General features: G+C 38.7%; 1 long non-coding RNA gene across 1 annotated transcript in view; it reads left to right on the forward strand.

Moving 5' to 3' along the window:
* Positions 1-3980, forward strand: part of LOC141747836 (uncharacterized) — a 34716-nt gene extending 30736 nt beyond the window's left edge. Inside the window, exon 3 of the long non-coding RNA XR_012588823.1 lies at positions 3891-3980. This is a non-coding gene — a long non-coding RNA (uncharacterized LOC141747836). The remainder of the gene's footprint in view (positions 1-3890) is intronic.
* The last annotated feature ends 21232 nt before the right edge of the window (positions 3981-25212 follow it).

Genomic DNA, 25212 nt, shown 5'->3' on the forward strand with positions numbered 1-25212 from the left:
GAATGATCTCTCTTACCTGATTTAGGTGTTATGTATCCTTGAAAATCCTTGAGATTTAACATATTATATTCTTTCTGCTCCTATCTATGAGCTTTTTCTGTAGTCATCAGATAGAAACCACCTTGCCCCAATTCAGAACTGAAAATCATGAACTACAACAATAAAATCTCATGGTGAAGCTCGGCCATTATGAGCGAGAAACAATTACATTACCTGGTGACTGTCACAGAGAAGAAACAGCAATACACCACCACCATTTGTACTCTACAGGTGTTACTGGCTGAAATGACAGTGGGCTCCACATAGAAATACATTATGAAGAACTACAAATTATAAATTCTTTAGAACCCTGGAATTTTAACAGATTTTAAAAACAGCCTAGCTTTTTTTTTTAAAAAAAAGTTATGATTTACTTTGTTAATTATTCAAGCATTCTCACTTTTGAATAGAATATGTAGATATAAAATGTATATGGATATTGTACCAGTCTTTTTGGACCAAATGTGTACGTAACTGATTGCATTAGAAGTTAACCTCATTAAGTGATATAATACCCACGAAAATACAAGGAGGGGAAAAAAGGAATCTTGATTTATTGTTGTGCTATAAACTGATTGGGAGGTGTGTCTAATGTAGGTTTCTAATTTCTATCAGAGATAACTTTGCTCTTAAGCCTGGACATGGGTTACATGGTAAGACATTGATGGGACGTGTTACTGAAACCCCGCTCCACATTCCTGCCTGTTTGCAACGGCTCCTACAGGCCACTGGAAGACTGGCATTAATTAGTAGAGTCTGAGTCGAGTGCATAGGAGATTGTGCTTTTTAACTTTCTTGTTAAGCATAACTCCTTTGGGAAAAGACCTTTGGGGAATGTTCTTGTGAGAGTGTCTCGGCTAAATCATTTCATCAGCCTACAGGCTTCTGCAAAACTGATGACGCCCTTTGGGAACAGAGTTTTCAGCATTGTTTGCGTCTGGCCTTGTGAAATAAAGAGGACAAGCATGAGGAGAGGCAGTGACTTTCAGAGCTTTCTTTTGTGATTATCAAGCCTCCTGTGAACCTTTTAGAAGGATTTGGACCCCAATCACAGAGTATCAACTTCAAGGGCAATCGTACAAATTTGCTTTGACTATAATATCTTCTCACATATTAGTTGCTAGGCCAGGTTCCCATTAGCCATGCAATCCCACTTGCATGAACCTTCTCTCTCTTTCTCTCTGCCTTACTTCCCTTCCTGTAAAATCCAATTAGGAACAGCAATTTTTTTCATGGAAGATTGGTAAGAAAAACTAACTAAAACTCCTTAAATGTAGATGTACAACATTCTCTTAAGGACAAGAAATTGTTGTGCTGATATTTAAGAAATCCAAATGTAGAGAATATCTTTAGAAAAAAGTAGTGAATATAGCATTGCAGGGTCAAATATCAGCATCATCAAAATAGGAAACTGGTGGCATTTGAGATTAGCGCACCTGGAGTTTATTATATTTGTTTTATTTTTTTTTAATCCTCCGTGTTGTTCTGCCTAAATGCTTTCTAAAGGGAAGGAATTATGAACTTAGTATATTTGAGTGGGTAGTATAGAAAAATTAGGAGGCTTGTGGCAGGGACAGTTATCTTAGCCTCTTGCTTATCTTAGCCTTGTTCTTCTTTGAACCGTCTATATCTGGCAAATAATTTTGATACCTAGTAGAGTTGACAGGTTAAAATCCAACCTGAACAAAGTTTTTCCTTTCAGAGTTACAAGAGAGAAAGATACTGAATGCAAGATCATTATTAAGTTCAAACGGCTTATTACTGTAAATCGCACCCTTGCCGTGGGTAAATGCAATTTCATTAATATTTAGAAATCTATGTGTAAACTGCATGATGCTATATGAAGAAAACGGTGAGCAGACATTCTTTTTATGGGAAGAAAGGGGCACATAAATAATTTATATTCATGTTAACTGAAGGATCATTTTCAGGGTTTTCCTCGAAGCAATAGCAACAAACATGTCTGCTGTCTGTTGTGTAAAACTCTAATATGCTTTCTTATGGTCACTTGTTTTGATTGAAGAGGAATTGCCAGAGCTGAGAGGGCATAATGAATGTTATTACAGAGAGGGGTTTAAGCGCAGAGAAAAGAATAAAAAATAAAGCCCTTATGTGAGCCCTCACTACGTGAGGTCTGCCTATTACTTCTACAACAGTTGAGCGAGCATGCATGAGAGCCATTTATAATGTGTATTGCTGTGTGTCTGCTCTTATTGCATACTTTGATGATGGGTTAATTGAATGGTGTCAAGGAGGGCAGTCCCAGTTATGTAAAGAGACTGACGGGATGACGGTAGCAATCGGTTCTTCATTACTTAGAAACAAAATCAGAAATTCTTCGTCTTAAAGGCAGTAACTACTGAGCAGTTCAAAAGCAAACAGTTTAATGTGTGACAGTTTATGAGGTAAAGAGTTTTTATGCTAATAGAGCTTCTTTTAACCCTGTGACAACATTTCGCTCTTGATCTTTCTGTGGTTGTCTGCATTAGAGCAAATGGATTAGTCCCACCATCACGTGTCCAGGGGGCTTTCCCACATTCCTTAAAACTAACCCTTTAATTCTTCCTGTATAAATCATTATATTCATGACACAGTGTTTGTGAAGGAAAATAGGCGTATATACTGGTTGTAGGTGCCCAGGCAGCGGGGGGCTGCAGGAGAGGCCTCTGTGAGGCCAGGCCAGTTCCACAACGCCCCACAACAGGGCACAGCTGAGCCCATCAGTGAAAACTGGTGGCACCTCTGTGGAAGCGTATATAAGAAAGCGCAAAATGCCACATAGGCAGTGAGGAGTGAGGAAAAAAGTGTGAGAAAAGGGCCCTGCAAACACCAAGGTCAGAGAAGGAGGATGAGGAGGACGAGGAGATTCCCCTGCAGCGAGCCCAGATGGGAGCCCTGACAGGAACTGCGGCCGATAGAGGACCCACACTGGAGCAGGAGAAAAGTGTAAGGAGGAGGAGAGGAACTGTTATGAATTGACCATGAGCCCCCACTCCCCATCCCCCTGTACCACTTGGGGAGGTGGTAGAGCAGTCAGCAAGGAAGGAATGTTCCCCTGCCCTGGGAAATAGCGTAGGGAGGTGCTGTTTAAATTTTGGGGTTTGATTCTCAGAATTCAAACCTATTTTAATAGGCAATAAATTAAATTAATTTTCCCCATTTTGAGACTGCTTTGCCCATGGCAGTAATTGGCAAATGATCTCCCTGTCTTTATCTTGACCCACAAGCTTTTTCATCTTATTTTCACCCCGTCCTGTTGAGGAGAGAGGGTGAGAGAGTGACTGGGTGGCCATCTGGCAGCCGGCAAAGGTCAACCCACCGCACTGTACATTGTGGCTGCCTCAGCTAGTACCAGTGCTGCTATTAGATGGTTCCTTTTCTCAAATCCTTCACCAAGATCTGTGTGTAAGCACAAGGAAATACCAAATAGCACCGACAGCTACTTTATTGCTTGACACTTTTGTCTGGTTCAGTGGTCATCATATAAATGGGATTTATTTCCAGTGTGAGGTATGGAGTATTTTTTATTCTTTGCCTCCCCTCTCCCTCACACACCATCCATTAGGAAAAAAAAAAAGAAAAAAACTTTGGGAAATGTCACTGCTGTGTTCTGTGGGACAATTTGGGCTTTGTGTCTCCGTTTTCACCCGTAGATTGAGTTCATCAGCTGAGGAGTATTTCCCATGAGGTGTTTTCTTTCATGTAACTTAGTTACTGCTCCTCAGAGGAGAATTGTTGTCTAAGGAAAATAAGAATCACACAGACTACAAGGTTTGACAGCAGATATTTTTGTAACTTTTTTTCCTGAATCAGAATAGTTTGGCTGTAACTCAATATTTCTTACTTTACAGATGTTGCATCTTTTTGGTGAAAACCATTGGTCCTCTACAGGAAATTCCAGCAAGCAGAGCATGTGGGACATGACCAGGAAGATCCTGATGCTGTCAGATCTGTAATGGGCGCTGCCACATTGATACCTGGATGCTCAGCTGCTCCATCCCAGATGTGACGCTGCCCACAAGGGAAAAAACGCCTCCTTTCCTGATGTTCCTGGCCACAGAAGCAGGTTTGGCCATGAGGTAAGGTCACAAAAACAGGTTTTGGATTATTATTCTGGTTTAACAGCTGCTCCTGGGCTGCGCTGCTTTATCATTGATGTACCTTGCTATCCCTTTTCCTACTTCTCGACGCTTTTTTCGCCAACCTTGTCCCTCCCTTTCTCTGCCCTGATCTTCTCTCACATAAACAACCTGTCCCTAATTATTTCTTCCCTGTTAGTCTCAGTTTGCTACATCTGTACCCAAGTTTGGTGTTTCTGATACTATTACCTAGGTAACCTTGGCCTCATACAGTACTACTGACACAATTACACAGGTGCTTTTTGCCATTCAAGATTTTTCTCCCTAAAGGATCCCCAGTACTCCCTTTCGGTTACCTGTAAAGTTTGGCTATTTCATACACAACTCCACCTAAACCACCACACTGCCATCCCCATGGTGCTATTTTTAAATTTTGTCAGCTTCTCTTCTTGTTATCTGCCATGTCTAGTAATTTCTCCCAGCATGTCTAGTACCTTCTCCCATTATGCTCAGTCAGGTGTGCCTCAGGCCAGGGCATGGGCAGTAACGCTGTCACCTGCTCACAGCCCTAACTGAACACCAGCCAGGTGCTGACTAGCACTACCCAGACGTGTAAGGTGTTACAGTTCTGTTTCTAACCTGTTAGCCCCTTTGGAATACCATCAGCTTCCAAAGACATGTCTGCAAGCATAGAAAATGCAAGGGAAGTCATAGCACATTTTTAATGTTTTTAATGAAATAGAATATTGGATGTACAGACTACAGTCACATTAGAAGACTTGGCACTGATGTTAGCGTAAGTAAAAAACTGAGGAAGGGCAAACTATCTCCAGTTCAAAGTTTTAAATGTTCAGCAAAATGAATATGAACAAATTGTGAGAAGCGATGACCCATAATTCCAGTATATAAATGGAAGGTAAAATTTCAAGATAGCCTTCATCCCCTGCCACAGTGTTCTTTTACAAATCTTACTACTTATTTTACTGCTTTCATACATGCTGGGTTCTTCTGAAAATATGGTTTAAACGGTCTTTGGAGCATCCTCTATAATCCATAGGCAGTGAAATAGGAAATTTTCAGACTGAAAATCTGAAAAGACTGCTTTTACTATCATTTTCAGTAGTAGTGAATGTCAGTATTCAATCTTGGCTTCGTCTAGCTGGCCAATGCCAGTTTATTTCTTATCAGCTTTTCTATTTTTATAACTTATTGGATTTGGATGAGTATTTAAGATTACATGTGAATTTTTTTTCCATTTTACCTTGTATTCAAGAAACCATGCAATTTTTGTTACTTGCCCAGTTGTGAGGGATTTTTCATTGAATTGGGCTGTTGGAAACTACAGCTCATGTAAAGATGAAAGGATGGTGTAAATCAAATAAGAAGCAGCGTTAAAGATTTTGGAAAACTCAGTTTTAACTCCCAAATGCTTCTATCTGGCAGCTGTTGGTGGTGATTTTTGCTTGTTTGTTTATTTGTTTGTTTGTTTAAGATTAGATTTAATTTTAGATTTGAGGCCTAGATCCAAATGATTCCTCTCATAGCAGCCCCAAAACTTTCAGTTTGAAGAGGGTGGAAGTACAAAAAGAACAAACTTCAGGTGCTATTTGCTTAGGCTGCCATATCTTCATCTGTCACATACCAGCTTTTACCAGAATTTTCCACTGTTTAATTTCATTTAATGAGTGGTTTTGGTAAGGCCTGGAAGAAAAAAGTCATCTGTATTCTCTATGAAACTCAGTATTTTACATGCATTGACTTATTGCTCCTTCTGCTTCCTCTGCTTTCTATATGAAATAAATTCAAATACTTAATGTCTGACTATGTGAATGTCTTTTCAAACCTTTATTTATTCTCTGAACCCCTTTAGTTTTGCAATAAACTTTCTTAGATAAAGTGACCAGAACAGTATTTGAGGCACTAACAAAATCACTGATGTATTAAAAGATACGCATAAGTTTTGATATTATGTTCTGCCCTATTCTTTGGTCATCCTAACGTTTCTTTGTTTTATAATTTCTTTACACATTGGAGAGAAATTTCCACTGAGCTGTCCACAGTGATACTTCTGTCCCTTTCTTGCGTTGATTTTTGTGACCAGAGAATTCTAATTGGAGTAAAATGGATTTACATTTTTCTCTCTCTTATTCTGCATTTCTGGACTTGCAGCTTTCACTTCCATTGTGTGGCCTTTCCCTGGAAAACGAGGAGTCTATGATATCAAAACATTTCTTGAGATTACAGAGATTACATCAAAACATTTGGTGGAAACCAGGTCTGGCAGGAAAGCTGGCCAGATTGCATAGTTTCTAGCCAGCCTTTTCGGCTGTGACAGTGCCAGGTTAGTGAGCTGCCATGTAGCTCTTCCCAGACTTTCCAGGATGTTTTGATCCTATGAACCTTTCCTTTGGGAGACTGGATGTTGCAAGTTCTGCTCTCCCAGGTCGCCCAGTTTGGCTGTCCCAGCTGCAAGCTGAGCTGACAGCTCCCTTATGGACCTGCATCTTACACTGCCGTATGGTGGAGAGAGGCTGCTGGGCTGCCTGACGTTGTGCCCACTGAACGCTCCATCTTACAGTGTGTCTGTCAAGCAATATTCCAATACCCGTAATTCACTCCTCCTTTCTCTCCCATCTCCACAGTAAATTGCCAACAGGTTTCTAAGGGATATTTTGAAGTAAAAGACACAAACCACTTCAAAGTGATAAACAGTTAGCCCTTTGAAAAAAAAGCAGGTCTTCAACATCACTGCAGTACACATATTCAGTGGTTAGGAGCATGTACCATTCGGAAGTGTTTTCATCATTGTTTTGAGTCTGGAGTAGAAAACTATTTGCAAGCAGTTTAAATCACTGCTTGTGCCGCTCCCACTTTTCTGTAAAGAGAATGGTGTTTTGGTTTTTTGTTGGTTAATGAAAACTAGCTTTTTGATAAAACCTGTGAATTTTTCATAGGTTTTCTGGAGGCTCAGTCTGGAAGATCGCTTGGTTCTCTTTCGTGTTGTGTTTCATGCCCTAAGAAATCTAAGGTTACCAAAACTATTTCGCCAGTTGTACCTTAATTGATCATGATATGTCAGATATTTTATTTCTCTTAATTAGACATATAACTGTTTGCTAAGCTCATATGTAAAACTCTCATATTTCATATCGACATGTGTTATACATCACATATAATTCCATAATTCTATGGGTTATTTGCATAGTGTTTAAAATCTAGAACACGGTATTAATTATTTCCCAGTCTTCTGAAACAGCGGCAGTTCAGTATTGAAGTTGAGTGAATTATGAAGTTACTCTGCCTACGTAGGAGGATGGTGAAGGATCTTGCAGTTTTAAGGGTGAAAAAGAGAATTGCACAAAAAAATTGGAAGGTAGAGGACTGCTAAGACTCTTGAGACATAATTCGCAAGATAGGGCTCTCAAGCTGAATGACAGCAAAGAAAAGGTTCACTTAGGGAGAATGCTGTGAGTAATATTTGTGAGCCTTATGGGAATAAGTGGACTGGACCTTAAATACTTGTGAATGAACGTTTTGATGGGTTTCTTGCCTATTGCAAAGGTATTTTACGTATTTCATTGTGTAAAAGGTTATGGTGTTCCTGGTAAACATCTCTTAAGGAGGAGGGGGTGTGTCATCTACAAAAAATATAGGCAAATGTGCCAGCTGCTGATTTCTCTCTTGCTAAGGTGGGAAGGCGTTGTGGAAATGCGTCAGTCCTAGTAGACTTGTGAAAATATCCCAAAGTATTCAAATACTCCTTTTAGCCATTTGATGTTTATCTTCCTTGAATTCTAGAACTGTAGACTTTACTTAGAATTTGTAGTTTTCAAATGACTGGGATGATGTGAAAAGTTATGTGCTTTTTCAGGGAAAATGCTGGGATTTTTAGTGGTGCTTTAATCTCAGGAATGGAAATGTCAATTTTATTTAAGTGAATTCTTTTTGACCTCCCCTCTGCCTGCTTTGAGTTCACACTGTCAGGTTACAAAATTCAGCATGATACATTGTGCTAGCAGCAATGGTTAATTTAATAAACAAGAAACCGATCGAATATATTTAATTGGGGCACTCTTCAAGGAAACCTCATAGAACTGCTGCATAACTGGTGTGTGTGTTTCTAGACTAGGTGTAGGTGAATGTAATTAACACCACTGTCATATTTTTCACAATTGATTTTCTAGGGTTCTGATCTAAAAAAAAAAAGGGAAAAAAAGGCATGCAAAGAATCTATTACATTTCATATTACCTTGACAATCAGGCCTAACAGTTTAAATGTCAAATAGTTGTATGACTAGGTCTTATTATCCACCAAACATCACATATTTTAATTGATTTGACTTTTTGGAGATAAACGCCGTGGGTTACATATAGCACAAAGCATAACACATCATAACGCAATTTCGTAAGGAATCTTTTGTAATTGCTTATCACACATGGCTCTGCATGATAGATAGAAACAATAAAAGAATAAATGAAAAATATTTAAGCCAAACAATGTTATCAAAATAGTATTTTGGCTCCTTCTGAATGTTGATTTTTTTTTTTAATATTTTTTTTCTTGCAATAAGTCCAGACTTGAACACGCGGAAAACATCAATCTCTTTGGGAATGCATTAAGAACTGTGGGATAGAATTGATAAAGAGATTACTTTCCACAGATTTAAGATCAACAGTGAGGACTTTAGGGAAGACAACTGCTGGCTGCTGCATGGGCTGTAAGGTGCTCTTCTGAGTGCCTGGAGCAAGGTCATCATATTTAGCAAGTGAATTCTTACTTTACATCTTGGTTTTTACTGAGCCAGTGCAAGGAGAGCAGTTACAAAGCATCTCCTTAACTTAATGCAAATACATAATTTATAAATGATACCGCTTAAGAATCAGGAAAATCATAGGAAACTAACTTGAAAAAAAAACACATTTACCTACAGATAACATCAGAATTTAAGATCTGCGTTTCAGAATCAAATTTCAATCTGTACATCTGGGTAGCTTCCCAGGTATGGCTGTATGTTGCTGCACTGTAATAAGCCTCCATTTGTTCCTGAAACCTAAGCCATACAGATTAAAGTATAATTAAAAAATTTACCTCTCTCCACTTTTTCATCCCATTGTGACCTGGCTTTCTAATATCAGTGGTTCACAAAGTGCCCTGTTCTGTATGGATGAACAATGAGTCCCCCACTTTCTGGGGTCTGTGGTAAGAGAGACCCTCGAATAAACTGAATTATTGTTGTTGGTTACTATACTTTCATCTTGTCACACCTAGTGCTGAGGGATCTTTTCTTTCCCTTTGAAGAGAACTTGGAAATTTGGAGGTCAAAATAGGCTCCAAAAGGCATACAGAAGCAGGGAAGCCCCATGCAGAGAGCCCTGCCACTTAGATGGATCATCAAGACAGGCATGGATCGCATGGCTCCTGCACGCATCGTTATGTGCGGGAGAGGTATCAACTCAAACTACTGGAAACCTCAATGAAAGAGATAGCTGCTACACTGTACTCTGCACTGAACTGTCAAGGAATTTCCATTATCTTTAACAGAGCGTCTACTCATTTTGATAAGATCAGACGGTTCTGAAAATACTGCTTACTATTTCTAATCTAGTTCAGTTCTGCGCTATTTACTGCTGCGTGCAGGAAAGGAAAAGACCTTCTTCAGCCCTTTTTTGAGAAGGGTGCTTTTGTACCTGTGTTTCATGAGTAGCACAAAGCACTCTTGGGAACTCCACAGAGGCAAATCCAAGATGGGACAATTGACTGAGACATCTGCTGAAGGGCCTGCTTTATAGACTATTATACATTGAGGTGTCACTGGGCTCAGCACTGTAGCCAGACATCTCTTGTGCTCAGTGTGCCTTTGCTTTGAAGAGTCCTGTAAGCGATTTGTAATATGTCATAATGGTAAAAGGCCTTTAGAAGGGTAGAGAGAGAATTTTATTCCAAATGTAATTGTCGTCCTGCCTATAACTATGGGTGATGGACTTATTCTCAGCCATGTTAATTCTGGAGACAACCCTGCTGATCTGTTCTGATGATTTATTAATTTTTCCTTATATCAAAATGAGGGAATAGGTGTTGAGAACTGAAGTGGCTTTTCACACTCCTGAAAAGCTCTGTCCCTTACCACAGAACTATGCAGGTGAGAAGGGACCTTCGGACATCTCTAGTCCAACCTCCTGCTCAAAGCAGGTCCAGGCTTTGTCGGGGGGGTTTGGGTGCCTACTGGGTGGAAGCTGCACAGCCTTTCTAAGCAATGTCTTCCCAGTGTTTGACCATCCTCATTGTGAAAATGTTTTCTCATAACATAAATCAAAATTTCTTGTGTTGTAGCTTACATCCGTTGTCTTTCATCCTAGTGATGTTCACTTTTGTGATGAGCCTGGAACCATCTTCTCTACACCTCTCATTGGTTAGTTGAAGAACGAAAGGAGATCTCCCCACAGCCTCTTCTTAAGACTGCATAAACCCATTTGTCTCGTCCTCTCCTCGTGTGTCATGTATTCCATCCCCTAATCACCTTGATGGCCTGCCGCTGGGCTTGCTTCTGTACATCAATGTCATCTTCGTAGTGGGGAGTCCAAACCTGAACACAGTTCTCCAGATGCAGTTTCATGAGTGCTAAATAGAAGCAAACAGTCACTTCCCTTGATCATCTGGCCAAAGCCTTCGTCATAGAGTATAGGGTTTGCCACCTTTGCCACAGTGGCATGCTGCCAGCTCATGTTCAATTTGTTGTCTGCCAAATTCCCCAGGTCCTTTTCTGAAAAATACCTGCATTCCCCAGCCTATCCTGTTGCGTGGAATTATTTAGTCCTTAGTGCAGGGCTTTGTGTTTGCTTTTGCTGGACTTCATGAGGGTCCTGTCAGCCCATCTCCCTGGTCTATCGAGGTCCTGTGAACAGCAGCCCTGCCTGCCCTCTGCCACGCTGAGGACTGGTGTCATCCTTGAAATTGCTCATGGGGTATTCTGCCCTAGTGTCCTGTTGGTTATGAAGACATTATACAGTGTCCAACTCAGGGGTGACGATTGAGGAATGACACCAGAAACTGGCTGCCAGTTTTCATCTTCCAAAACCTGATGCTCTTGAGAAAACTCCTGGGCTAATAGCATGAGTAGCATGCCTAATATGCCTAGGGTCTGAGCAAGTTCTATCCTCCTTTGCTCTCATTTAGCTTAGCTTTGTTTTTCTCCAGTAGCAACGAAAGTATGCATTTCGTCTTAAAATCCTATTACCTGCATTAATTGCATTGACAGATATTTAGTGTCATAGGTCAAAATGACAAAAGAGTTGCCAATTCTGACTCCTGGATGGAGGGTATCTTTTAACAAATTTTCAGTGTCTGTGAAAAACAGCCTAATACGCTGATACAGAGCCCTTGTAAATGTTTATAGCAGCAAGTTTTTTATAGTTTGGTGGGTTTTTTTTCTTTATCTCTTTTTTTTGGCATTGTAAGATGTGTAGTTTACTATCATATTAAGGTTCACCTAATGTTGTCTATTCATGGGACATGCTTCACCGTGGCTTACAATTCCTGCAGACATCCTTAGCATTAGTATGCGGTGTTCCTAAAAAAGCAAAACCATGTTCACCTGCTGTCACCTGACTCCACTTCTTGTGCCTTATCTCCTGGGGCATAAGAACTGATATATGTCATTTGACTTCTGCTTCTGGTCTCCATTATAAATACTGATTGTTATCTCCTGTAAGGTCTCCAAGCTTTCTTTAAATAAGGGTGAGCGCAAGGTGATGGGTACTCCAGAATGATTGCCAATTGCTAGATCTTAACTGAGAAACATAGCATGATCATAACTAATTCATATTAGCTACAGCTTAATTCAGCCAAAATGAGGACTTTTTCTTATATCCAATATTTTTTCTTTGGCCCTGATATACTAAAAGTAGGGAAGAAAAGAGTCTGAATATTATAATTTTGGTTTTGTCCAATGTACATCAGTTGATAAGAGAAAGTGACACACCAGTATACTATTGTGCCTTCTTGTTGCTTAATGTGGTAAAGTCTCATTTTGTTCCATTTTTGATGCAATATCGTTATTATTATTCTTTAACCACAAGGCAATTGCTCTCCTTTCCTCTACTCTTTTGGAAACTCTGCTTTTTTCAAGGCTAGTGACTGTTCTTTTAATCTTTGCGGGTTTTTGCTAAGCATCTGATCTTGAGGTATTTAAATCTTGGGACCATTTTTACTGTATAAAGTTAAAGAAAATGAACTGTTTAGACCCCTTCCACCTAGCTTCTCATTTGGTTTGAAGTAGTTTAACTATATGCATTCTAAGAGCAGACCTGGTATTTTTTTCTCTGCTTTTTTCATTGCTCTTGTTAATTCTACTGCTTTGGGCCATGTTAAATTCGCTTTTGCCCGGAATCATCTTTGAAATCTCTCATTATTAACAGACCATTCATTCTCTCAGTATGTCCTCTAGGACATTTCTAAATGGGCAATATTCCGTTAGTCTTTTAGGCTGTCACATACATAGTTATAGTATCATACAGCTATAATATCATATTGTGTCTTCCTATCATGAAATATTTTACAATAATGTTGGGTTTGAAACGTATTACTATTTTACAATCCTTTGCAGGTCTTCTGAGGTTTTATCCCCTGGTTTCTGAGACTGCTACAAACTGCTTAAGACAGGGTAAGTTTAACACTTTATACATTTAGGAAAATTGATTTATTTGTTCTCTGTAATCCTATATGTGATAAAACATTGGCCCAGAGTTTCAATATATTGCTGCCAGTCCTCATTTTTTGCATTGAACTGTTCATTTTTCCTACAAACTGCTGCTCTTCTATTTTTTTTTTTGTTGTTGTTATCATTTTTATTAGAGGAACATTTAGTTTAAAAAGCAACTTGTACTTACATCGATGAAAAGAAATTCCCGCTCTATTTCAGCAACATGAAAAATACAGTAGTGGAAAAACCCTCTGTAATTAAACAGCAAATGAAGGTGGAATGGAGAATGACTCCCTTATGTCCTCCTCTTTGTTCATGTCCTGAGACACTGTCTGCTAACCCTGTGGAATATTTTGCTCTCTAGGTGCCACAGGGCAGTCAGCCAGTGTGCCTTTGGAGGAGGTATACTTAAAAGAATTTGTATAATGACCATTTTCCATCACCAACTGCAATTTGGAGGAGTCAGCATATAATTAACTTGTTTGAAAAATTATTGCTCTCATAGATTCTTTGGCGAAACTATTAATATTTTGGTGATTTATATGTATTTTCTATGTCATTTTTTGCAGCATGAACTAGAAACTTGCTATATAGGGCTAATATAGATATATTTATTTTCTCTTTTGCAAAAGTCATTGAGATTTTAGCTTCTCTTGAGCAGCTGATGTTTTCTTTCTGTTCTGAGTGCAATACATTCGTTTGCTTGGAGCTATGAATGTCCATAGTTTTATTTTATAGGACAATATCAAACATGAGCTGTGCAATGTGCTGCCTTTAGGTCTGCCAACTCGTAGGCTCTAGAGCAGATAAGCAATTAACAAAGCCCTCAGTCTGGTGGCTAAATGAAGTCCCGCAAACGACAGCAGCTGAGACTCAAATACAACTCTTACAGTCTCTAGGCAGCAGCTAAAGACCAAGAGCGCCAAAAGGAATTTTGTGCAATAAGATAAGAACCATTATTTGCATACAAAAACTTGGTATATTACTTCCTTGTTTATCCAAAATTATCAATAAAATAATCATTTGCAATAGAGGTGTGACTTAGGAGTCTGTCCAGATTAGACTGTCTTCTCTGAATGTGGGAGACTGAGATCTAGACTTTGGCCCCGCAAAGTACCTGACATGTCACCTTTCCAACCAATGACATGTTTGAACTTGGAGTACAGCAGGGGCTGAAGACACCTCTCAGTCCACAGTTGCCACCATGTCCAGTGTCAGCTCTGCAGGCCTTCTTTCACACTCTGGTCCAATCTAATTGGTTACGCAAATCTTATGTGATTTAAGGAAATCTCTTTGGCACAGGACTACTAACTTTGTTAGCAAAGCACCAGCGTAAGCCTCTGTGAGCCCTTCTCTGTCCCACCCCAGATCTCAGCTGACCCGTTTGGTTCTCCACCATAAAACAGAGGCACAAAAAAATTCTCTTGCAGAGAGGTACTAATCCTACTGGAGAGCTGACATCTACTGGTGCTAGCAGCATGTCCTTCATTTCTCTAAAAAATTATTTATATTAACCCCTTTGAAACTTCCATTTAACCCTTCCATTATTAACATCTCTTCTGGCTCCCACTCTCTCTGCTGCCTGATTTCCCACTCTCTTCCACTTATCTTTTGTGTTCCTTTATTCCTAATTAATTAGCAGGACCGTTTTAACTATTGCAAGTTTACCTGATTTTTGCTGAGTTTTTCAGAGTTCAGTCTTGCTTTGTATCTTCAATTTACAGACATTACTCTTCAAATGAAGGTCTGGACAGAAGGTCCCCAAACATTGTAAAATGAAATTTCAAACCTTAGCAGTGCTTACCTCTGCATGTTTACTTTTGACACAAATTATTTCTTTACATTAATTTCCGGTATTTGTAGACATCAATAGTTTTATTTGCACTAGGATTAAGGAGAAAAGAGTTTCCAAAAATTATGCAAATTGAGGGCTACTTTCAGATCTGCCACATATACCCTGTCTGGAACTCCAGAGAAATACAGCAGAACCATCACCTTTGTTTTAAGGTAGGCACATAACTGAAGAGGAAAGATATTTTGGTATTTGTCTGAGATTTTCCCCGTAGGGCCTAATACAGTCAGGCACCAGACTACTCTTGCATTTCCAATGGAATTGAGTTCCTGTGTCACTTAGCCTTCTTTTATAATTCTAATGTCACTTTTGGTATATCTTTTACCTAGTCATAGATAATGTATACTGCCGAAATATGGTAGGATACCCTCAACTCGTATTTATTATTCATTAGAAGGAAAGATTTAGCTATTTAAATGATAAAATTGAAAACGATCAAATCTAAGACAAAGCCAGCCTGCGGTTTATCAGCTTGTGGGGGAAAATCTTTTAAAGTTATTTATATTTTGTATTGCTCTACTCAGCAGTTTTTGAGGGTTAAATATTTTGGTGATTTACGTGCAATAAACCTGGGCTCTTTTCCAGGATGTCCCAAAGGCCTTTTTAGTGACCTTGGGCAAGTTCATGGCAAATAAATAATCGGATTGAACCTAATTTCCTCTTACAAAGGAAAGTAGTGTGGCTATATGTATAAATGGTTATATACTCATTTGAGATACCGCAATAAGAGTCCTGTCGACCACAAAACGGCATTGTTTATTGGTGTGGATAAGACTGAATGATGAAGATGCTAACGCTATCTACTCAATCTGCATACTTGTTAGTGTGACATAAACACAACACTTTCCATCAAATACACTCTCCTGGTATGAATCAAGCTCTTTTATTACAGTGTTCTACACTATTCATCAATCTGCCTCCCTGGCCTTGACTGCCAAATACAAAATGCTTGCTGATTTTCAGGGATGTCACTTGACAGCAATCTGCTCTTGGTTTAGAGTAATCGGCTATCAGCAAAACACACACAAAAAATAATCACAAACACTTAGAACTGAATTCAGGCTATATTCTTTGTACCAGAAGTGCAATTCTGGTACTTACTTCTGCAATCAGTGGGGTTGCACTAGGTATATGCACAGAATTTGGACCTTCATTCATCATTAGAAATTAACTGAAATGTTCATAGAGAATCACTATGTGACACTGCTAGCTTCACTGTCAGACATGGGAGGACCTATTGCACTTTAGGATTTTTATCCATCCTTGTACACTGCATGATATGTGTCTTTTCTTCTTTCTCCGTTTAAAATGTTTTTTCTCTGTTTAAATATGGGTGGGCAGTCCGTACCAATACAGTAATTCTTCATTGGTAACAATGTATAGATTAGCATGGACTTGGATTCTAAATGATCAGTAAACCCAATTGAAGAGAATATTCAATCCAGTTGGCAAACATTTTTGGCACTAAAGCTCAAGCTCAAGATAGGCAGTTTGGGGGTTTTAATACTGGGACTAAGACTCCTTGACAGTTCGGAAAAAAGTATTTTTTTCTCTTGTAGAATTCTATCTGAAAACAAAACTCAAATCTCCTCTGTTTTATTGGCTTGGTTACTGTCCTTCTAGGTTAGTTAACCCACCTGTCAGTCCCATGATCTGTTAAGGGATTACGTCCAGTGCTGTATGCCACGTGTTGAGCAGTCACCTTCACCTCATGTGAAAAATCACAAAAAGCGTGTTATGCGTTGGAGGTGCAAAAAGTCAAGGTTTGAAGTACAGAAGCAGCTGTAAACGTTACACTTTCCTAGGTGTTTTGTGATGATAGGAAACCTGGTGTGCTGTGAGATTGTTGGCTACAAGGATACAGTGCAGTGGAAGGTCTATTTATGTTTATTGCAGACACGTTTAATTGGATACACTGAAAAAATTTGAGACACTGAACAAATGTGAGAATCACTGCACATTTTATGCTCAAATTGAAGGAAAAATGATGCTAGAAAAATTCTTTCATTATTTTTGAAGGAATTGCTTTTTTCTTAAATGAAGCGATGGCTCTTTTGAAGTCAGAGACTCCAGATTCTCCTCTGGATCTAATGTTTATGTAAATGGAAAGGGTGATCTTTTGTTCTTGGTAGTAAAATGGGACCTAGAAGATGCATAAATAATTTCAGAATTTCCCAGTGACTGACTGTGGGCAAATTGCTGACACTCCCTGTGGCTACTTTACTTGACTAGGAGGAAAATATTAACTTTCGTATCTCTAGAATTGCAAACTTGATCAGTTGAAAAAGCTGTTTATTGTTGTTATTATGTATGTAGCAAGATGGGACTGTACCTTCTGTTGGAGAGTATGCAGCAGCAAAACACTTGGAAAAAAGAAAATTAATAGCTAGCCAAACAAACGATGAGGTTTAATTTAGGGACTTTAAATCCCATGTTTTCACATGTCCTTATTCTCCTTCCCCAACTTGAGCCCATGCAGGTACAATAACTTCTTGATGAAGTATTTTGTTCAGGACTCCAGGGACCACAGAACCAAACAGTACACCCCACTGCCTGTTCAGCTCCAGGGCTGATCTATAACCACACTGGAGGAGGCAATACCGCTGCTACCAAAACGAAATTCCAAAGAAGCCTTGTGGCTGAAATATGATTGATTTTCTTTTTTTTTAAATAACCAATTCTGGAGAAAGACAACAAATCTTAATATTTAACAGTTAATGCTAATCAATCATTAATTGTTCTATCTGACAAGTCCATTTTTAGAATTTCACATTACTAATGGTCAGCTTTAGAATCTGAGATGTAATTTTCCTCTAACTCATGTGTGCCGAAGTGTCCTTTATTTCTCACTGAGAAGTCGGGATGTTACTGGCAGATAGCAGCAGTGGAACACAATGAGAAATCTGTGTTTATGTTTTCATTCTATTTCCTACTTCAGGTAGCTTTTACATGGTCTCCTTATGTGTGGGTCCACGATCCATTCTCATTTGAAAAACACCCAAGATGTCAAACTGGATTGGACTCGGTCTATCTCCCTGCTTTTTTGATAATATAGTTTAAAGGAATGGGTCTGGGAATGCTTATATTATCGTTGTTTCAGTTTTCAGTATGCAAGACAATAATTCTCTGTATCTCAATTTCCAACCTGCAAAATCGGCATCATAATATCTGTTTTATACAGCAGGCTGTATGGGTTAACTGATGAACTTTGGAAAAATTATTACTGTTTTTAAATAAAAGTGTTATCTGTACAATAACTGCAGAAATGTTACAGACTAACTGCAGTCTTACATCACAGACTGTTCAAGAATTGACCCAAAAAAAATGAAAGAAAGACCAGCTTATCATTTCAAACATCTCCTGAAATGAGAGGGCGCATAATGATTTGGGAGATGCCCAATTTTTAGAAAAAAGCTGATGATAAAGTTGTACAGCATCAAAGTTATCTTAGTATTCATGAAAACTGATCTTCCAATATTAGTTTGAAAAAAGTTGAGATAATTCACTTCCTATAAAGTATAAATTGGTGACAAGCAAGCCAAATCAAGCACATCCATGTCAGTACTGCAGCAGTTTTTATTCTTACATTGATGCAAACAAAAACTGTTAAGCTATTTTCAGTCTGCCCGTGAGTGTCTTTTCCCAGTAGAATGGACACCTAAAAGGTTTTATTTTTAAAACATTGTTTACATGGGAATTATCTGTTGGTTTAAGGTTGTAGCTTTTGGTTTTAGTTTTCTCCTTAGAGGAAACAGAACATAGATGACCAATGGAAAAAAGGTCTGTCCTTGCATTCATAGGAGAGCTGCTCTGCCTGTCTGCTGGGAGTTCGATAGCTTGACTATGTTCGTTTTATTATATATATTTCTATTTAATCACTGGGCTCAGTTTTAATCTTTTATTGGTTCTTTTCCAGACAGTGCTTTGGAGCTGCTTATTAGCTCTATCCTTGTAATCCTAGATTTTTGCTGTTAAACTGTTAAATGGAAATTTAGCTTTAAGACTTGTGGGAATTCATGCTGGCTACAACTGTGTTATCTGTACAGCTGGCTTTATACGATCCTTGATCCTAGCGGAGAATTGAGAGTTGAGAAAGGTGGATTAGGAGAGATGCTGGACAGCGAGTGTTATTCACAGCTGGCGAAGCGAGCGTTTTATTTTAAATGCAGTTCTAATGGCCACTGAATGCTTCTGATGTCAGGACAGCATGCAGGACACGCAGCATACAGCAGGCATTCCGGCTGGTGGATGGAATTGGGGTCATTCGGGGAATTTCTTAACTTACAGTTAATTTTCCCAGCACTGAATTGAGCTCCTGCCATAAACATTCTTAGTTCAGTTAGTGTTTTAGTTCATATTGCAAGTGAAAATAATCCCAACACCTTTAAAATTTAATGAAAAAGGAATTAACTGTTAGAAGCTATAGTGCTATGTTGCATAGATGAATTCCACCAGGAAGAAGGAAAAATTATTCCTGAAGGCTTTCCATCATGGGAAGTCTTTAAAAGGAAAACGCATGTAAGATTAAAGTAGATCTGGGTGACTTTGAGGGTGACTTTGTTGAGTGCTGATGGGAGACTGTAGCGGGAGCCTTTCAAAGGGTGTGGTTTGGAGAAGCAAAACAGCACTTCTTGTGGTGTTTGTGTATACAGCGTGGTGCTAACTACCCAAGTTCACCTGACTGGTATAACCAGGGGCAGTTCTCATCTCAGAGACAGAGGGTCCATCCTCACGAGGACTTTGTAACTCTACATAAATTTGAGTCTTATCTGTCTCAGCACTAAAAATAAACGTGCTGACACCAAACCCAACACCACAACGCAGTGGGGCAGCAAGTGTTGCTGCTGTTGAGATCTCCACCAGTGAAGAAGCGCCAGAGCCACCACTCAGTGCACTCATACAGAATTCAGATAGGGTTGTCACTGTTGGCTGTATTAAAATGTTGAGCAGATCTTTGAAGTATTTGAGCTTTTTCAGTACTGTACAGTTAGTTAAGTAGTACATATTTTTCTACTGATGCATTTATTTTCTTTCTCAATAAAAAGGCAGCTCTTGAGACCTGGACACCTAGAATGTGCTAAGGAGATTTCCTGCTAAGGAGGTTTAATTTGTGCTGCAGTGCAGTCAAGTATGTGACTACAGAAACTGCTAAGAAAGCTGGATGGTACCAGTATGATGTTAGGTTGTTCAGGATGAATTTATCCTTACTGAATTCTGTGTTGTCATGGATACATTGCCATTGGTACCTGAGCTAGCTAGTTTAAAACTTGCTCAGTTGTGTCAGTCGTATTGCAGTTTCTGCAAAGTTTTGGTCTAGTCTGAAAGTGAGGAGAATAAGAATCTTGTATGGTACAGAATTGTGGCTGTATGGTTCCAAAGCAGCAAGAAGTCCTACTTCCCTCCTTGCATTACCTCTGATATTGCTGGTTTAATACTGAGAAATGCTTTTATTTTAAAGCACTGTAGGGCATTCTTAGGCTAAGATGTTTCATGTGGGACGTTTATTTGGGTTAGATATTGGACATGATTCTTGATGGAAGAGTACTTTTTTGGCACATTATTCCCCATGACTCTCTTGTTCCACCAAATCTCAGCATAAACATTCTGGGAGAAATATATCGTAAATATTTGTATCTATTAATGCAAATGGAAATCACACAGCTAAATCCCCGTGCGCTGGACTAAATATTTACCCTTCTGGGTAGATTTTAAGTGTATCCAAGGACAGAACAACCATTCTCAATGTTCAGAAGCAGTAAAAGGCACCATTCAAGAGCTGTGGACATTTCCTTATTATTGAGTGGGAGAGTTTGAAACTAATATGAAAGATTGGACTGGGTTCTAAAATGTAAAAATTTTCTGCCTTAAAATATTTTAGTAGTTATTATATAATGTTATCAATTGCTTGGTTGTATATTAATTCAGCAAACCTCTAGGAAACCCTTTATATATAGTGCCACGTGTTAAAAACCATCCAGCTTACTGGAACAGCCCCTGCTTCAAGAGTAAATAGTCTAAAGAGGCCAAATGGACAAAAATGTACAGGGAAAAAATAGATGCAAAAGGAAGTAAAGTTTCCTGCCCAGGTGATAGAGCTAGTCATCTGAACCAGAAATGTACTTATTGCTTCTCAGTCTCCATCTAGCACCTGATACACAGACTCAGACAGCCCTAGTTTAAAGCACAAGTGCTGAGAAGCCACTCAGGCAGACCACATGAAATTGCTTGGGCGCAGAATCACGACGACAGGGTTACATGGCTCCTACCTTTACTGTGACTCTGCTTCTGGCTTCCAAAATGGTGCAGGAAGGCCCCCACCTTTCATTGGCTCCAGACGTCTCTTCTTTATGAAAGGGTATCACGAGATGTCTCTGCACCAGCCCAGTGGCTACAACATGAGCCAGTGAGCGCGGCAGCAGGAGGCTGCTTGGACTCCACATACACCACAGAGCAGAGACCGACCTGCACATCTAGCAGGCAGTGGGACACCAGGTGCACCAGGTACCCCAAACCAGCAGGTCACCCCTGAACCCCAAAAGAGGGTCTCCAATATAGCTCTAAGGAAGCATCTACAAGGAATTTTTTTCCCTTTGGTGGTATTTTGAAGGTGACAGTGGGAAAAATATCATGCAACTTCCCCCAAAGTGAGATTGTAATTGTCTCAGTTATAGTCTATGCTGCCTGCTCTTGACGGGGTAAATCAGTGCTGTTGTGTTTAAAGATAAATGGCATAGCTTTGCATGTACCTGTGCTAGCAAACGTGTCTGCTGCAACTTTATAGAAGTAGTGACAAAAGGACCAGTAATGATAAGACTGGAGTAGATTAGTTGTGGAATACCTTGCTGAGCTACAGCTCACTAAAACCAAAACCCTGTCTTTGATTTACTAAGCCAGGAAAATAACTTATAGTTTAGACTTGCTTTCCTCTTCTTTTTGGGACCCAGGAAGGCTAATACTTTTATAATAACTGTTTATTGAATGTCTGACTTCATGATCCTGACTTAAGCGCTGAACAGGAGACACTACAGGAAATTTATGCCTCAAACCAGCATAGTATCTCAAACTGTTATTGAATTGTAGCACTACAATATAGCTCACAATAAAGCTTGTAAGAGCAGTGAGTTCTTTGCAGCTCTTTCTCTTTAAAAATCTCCTGGTACGCCTTTAAATCAATTTCTATCGGGGAAACCTTTTTCCCAGGGCAGTAAATAACATGTTTATGGAGAGGAGAATCCTGTCTTGCCCCACTGTGCCTGAGCAATCCAGAAATTGCAATAGATCAGGACTCCCTCACCCCCCTTCGAGGGAAAGGACGACTGGGGGTATGCTTGATGGTGGCCCTGTCCACCACACAAATCCTTCTCTGGGCTAGATGACCCAGACTTAGAGTCCACACAAATATTCATAACTCTCAGAAGTGCCCTTAAACTTCATCGTGCCATGGACAGTAGAGCTGTGTTTTGTGCCACTGGATGGAGTTTTTCTCAGCTAAATAAAGAGGAAAGATGATATAATTAATAAGGGCTTAATTTTATGGTTACAGTGGGATTTTTTTATATATAACAAACTAGTAGATGACTTAAATCAAAGCAGTAGTCATAAAACCTGGGAACAGAGAGAAATTCAGATTCATCTTCAATTCCTATATTTTGGTCCTATCTTTTAAATAAGAAATAATTTAATATTAGCTCTGCATCTGAAGCCGAAGATAAAAAAAAATAACAAAAAATTCATACAACACCTGTACAGCTGCAGTAAGATTGAGGTAGTTTGTTAATAATAAAAATAGCTTGAAGGGTTTGGAGAGGTAAATTGTATTGCTAGGTAAGTGAAAAGTGTCAGTATCTATTTTTATTACCTGCTTTGCTCTGAATCAGGGAAAACCTCTGATCTGTTTTTAACAAGCCAGACTACAAATGTAATCTAAATATTTTACATTTCTTATTCATGTAAGGTTCTCTCTGTAGGAGATTTAAAAGCCTTATTTCTCCTGTATTGTTATATAGCAGCTCCTTACCAACGTCATAAATTTTTTTTGTGCTAGGCAAAAAGATGAAGAAATTATAGTTCAGTATGTTTTTTAAAGGAAAGACGTTGCTTAGTACAGATTAAATTTTTAGGGAATTTTGATGTCCTGTTTTAAGAACTTGCACAGATAATAATTCAGAACCTTGCTGTCCAGTTAGGTCTGGTTGGTAGAAAGCATATCCTACAGCCAACAGCATCCTAAAAATAAAGTTTCTACTGTTTTTTTTCAAAATTCTGTTGCAAACATTGAAATTGTTAGACCTTCTCATAACCTATTTGGTTTTTTAGATTTGAAAAATGCCTGCCCCTTTCTCAAAAATGGATTAACTATTTTTAAAATGACATTTGGAGTGAGAATTTCATCTCAAGTATTTAAAGGGTAGTAAACTGCAAGATAGTTACATTGAGAAGTGGTTTGTAATATTAACTATGGATATTGCTGTGAGCTCTATCTATATTGAAAATGACATAAGTAAAAAAGGAAATTTCATTCTTTTTTTTTTTTAATCTTAAAATGCTCCTTTAAATAGGATTAACTTGATTTGTTTCTGTAAGAAAACTTTGCTGGGCTATCAGGCTTATGATTTAATGGACAAATTTTTGTTTAAAAAGATTAATTTTACCTGGGGACTTCAGTGAAGACTTTGGCTTATTGTGCTCTGCAACAGTAGTATATTTCATAGCTATGGGCTTTGATGGAGAGCAGCCTGCCCTCTGCTCTGCAGAATGCCTCTCAGAGGAATTTTCACTGTAGTACGTTAGATGATAACCACTTCTAGAAAGCATAATGGACAACAAAGCAAATGGTGAGATAGTTGGAAGGCTTTAAAATTGCTGACCCTCCTATAAACTTACAATCGGATTTTTCTTTTACTCCCCTGTGTAGAAAATAGAATACAGGTGTGCTGTGATTTTTACCAGAAAGCCTTACAGCTAGGTGTCCTGCAGCTTCTGTGAAAGTAGAAATTCCAATATAATATGTCTTCGTGAAGATCGAAATGTTGATCACTGTCATGGAGTTGTCGTCATGTGAGAGATCATGTGATAGAGAAACGGTTCTGATTTTGGATGAGTATAAAGTTTTGGTTTCTGTTATCATCTGGACAACCAAGAGTCACAACAAGTCTAAAGATGCTCTGCACTTTTGTAGATGTTTCAAAGTTGGCTTTAAAATTGCTTATTTAGAGCAAGTTGTGTTGTCATGAGAACATTTAATGAAAGACACCCTGTGATATGACCGTCTCCTGTGATGCCACGGCTACGTTGCTAGCGTCATTGCAACTAGCAGTTCTGATATATCTGCTAAGTTATAGACACAGAAGTGACTGCAATGTTGATATGTTTTTTGGGTTTTCCTTCGTGGTCAACACACAGACAGAGTTATGCAAGGTTCATACATCTGCTATGCAAGAGTACTGGGAAATTTTGCTGACCTAGATGTAAAACATACTTACCTGGTTTTAGTTAGACGCCACTGTTAGAGAACTAGCATTTAACTCATGCATAAAAATGTTGTTAAAAAAGTAAAGAAGTCAGACTGCAATGTAGACGGACATCTGCCCATCTAAACTGGATATATAAAATTTATTGTTATTTTTGTGGCTTCAAGTCGTCAGCTTCAAGTTCAAAAGTTTATCAAGAAATCAGTATTAATCAAGTTTATTCAAGTCTGCAAAACTTTCCTATAGCACCCTTTGCTGGCATTGTATAGATCATCATAGTGTGACAGACATAGTTCATTTTTTGGCTTCACCACTCAGAATTAATGAGGTTGCCCTAAATTTGCGCTGATAAAATCTTTATACCACCTCATGCTGCAGTACGTCTTATATAGTATGCAGAGAGGTAGATGTATATACACACATTCATTCAGTTTATTTCTTTATCTTTAGACTTACAGGGCATAAAGCTTAAGATCTAGTATTTTTAATACTTCAGTAGTCCTAAAATGTCCATAACAATAAAGGTAAACGGCGTATGTAACGATATGCTTAGCATCTTTAGAGGAATAATGTGTTTAGAAACCTAATGAAATAAGAGTAAATCTGTCAACATAAAACCTATTTTAGAGAATGTCATTTCCATGAAGTTATTTTGTCTACAGAATATCAGGAAAGCTGTTATTCAGTTAGAGAGATGACATTAGGAAGATGGGGGGAGCGGGGAAATATGCATTTTAATTACTCGAATTAAACAAAGGCAGTGAAAAAAACCCTCCATTTGGCCAAGCTAGCCAATATTTGGTGTAATACAAATAACTAACAAAATTCACACAGCAATGAAAGTAAGCTGGGATTTCTGAGTGTCTAAATATGGAAGTGGTATAAATTCTTCTTTGAAAGTAGAAAAAACAACATTCAGGGGGCTTTAAGTTTACACAATTAAGTTTTTATTTCATTTTCTTTTGTGCTTGCTTTTATTACTGAGCTCAGATTTGTTTAAAAGCATTTAAAAATGCAGGAATCAGTGGGGGAGAGTGAAATGTTTTTGTACTTATGCCATCTGAGTATTTTGT

This window comes from Larus michahellis, chromosome 8 (assembly GCF_964199755.1).
Source record: "Larus michahellis chromosome 8, bLarMic1.1, whole genome shotgun sequence".
In the NCBI taxonomy this organism is placed as follows: Eukaryota; Metazoa; Chordata; class Aves; order Charadriiformes; family Laridae; genus Larus; species Larus michahellis.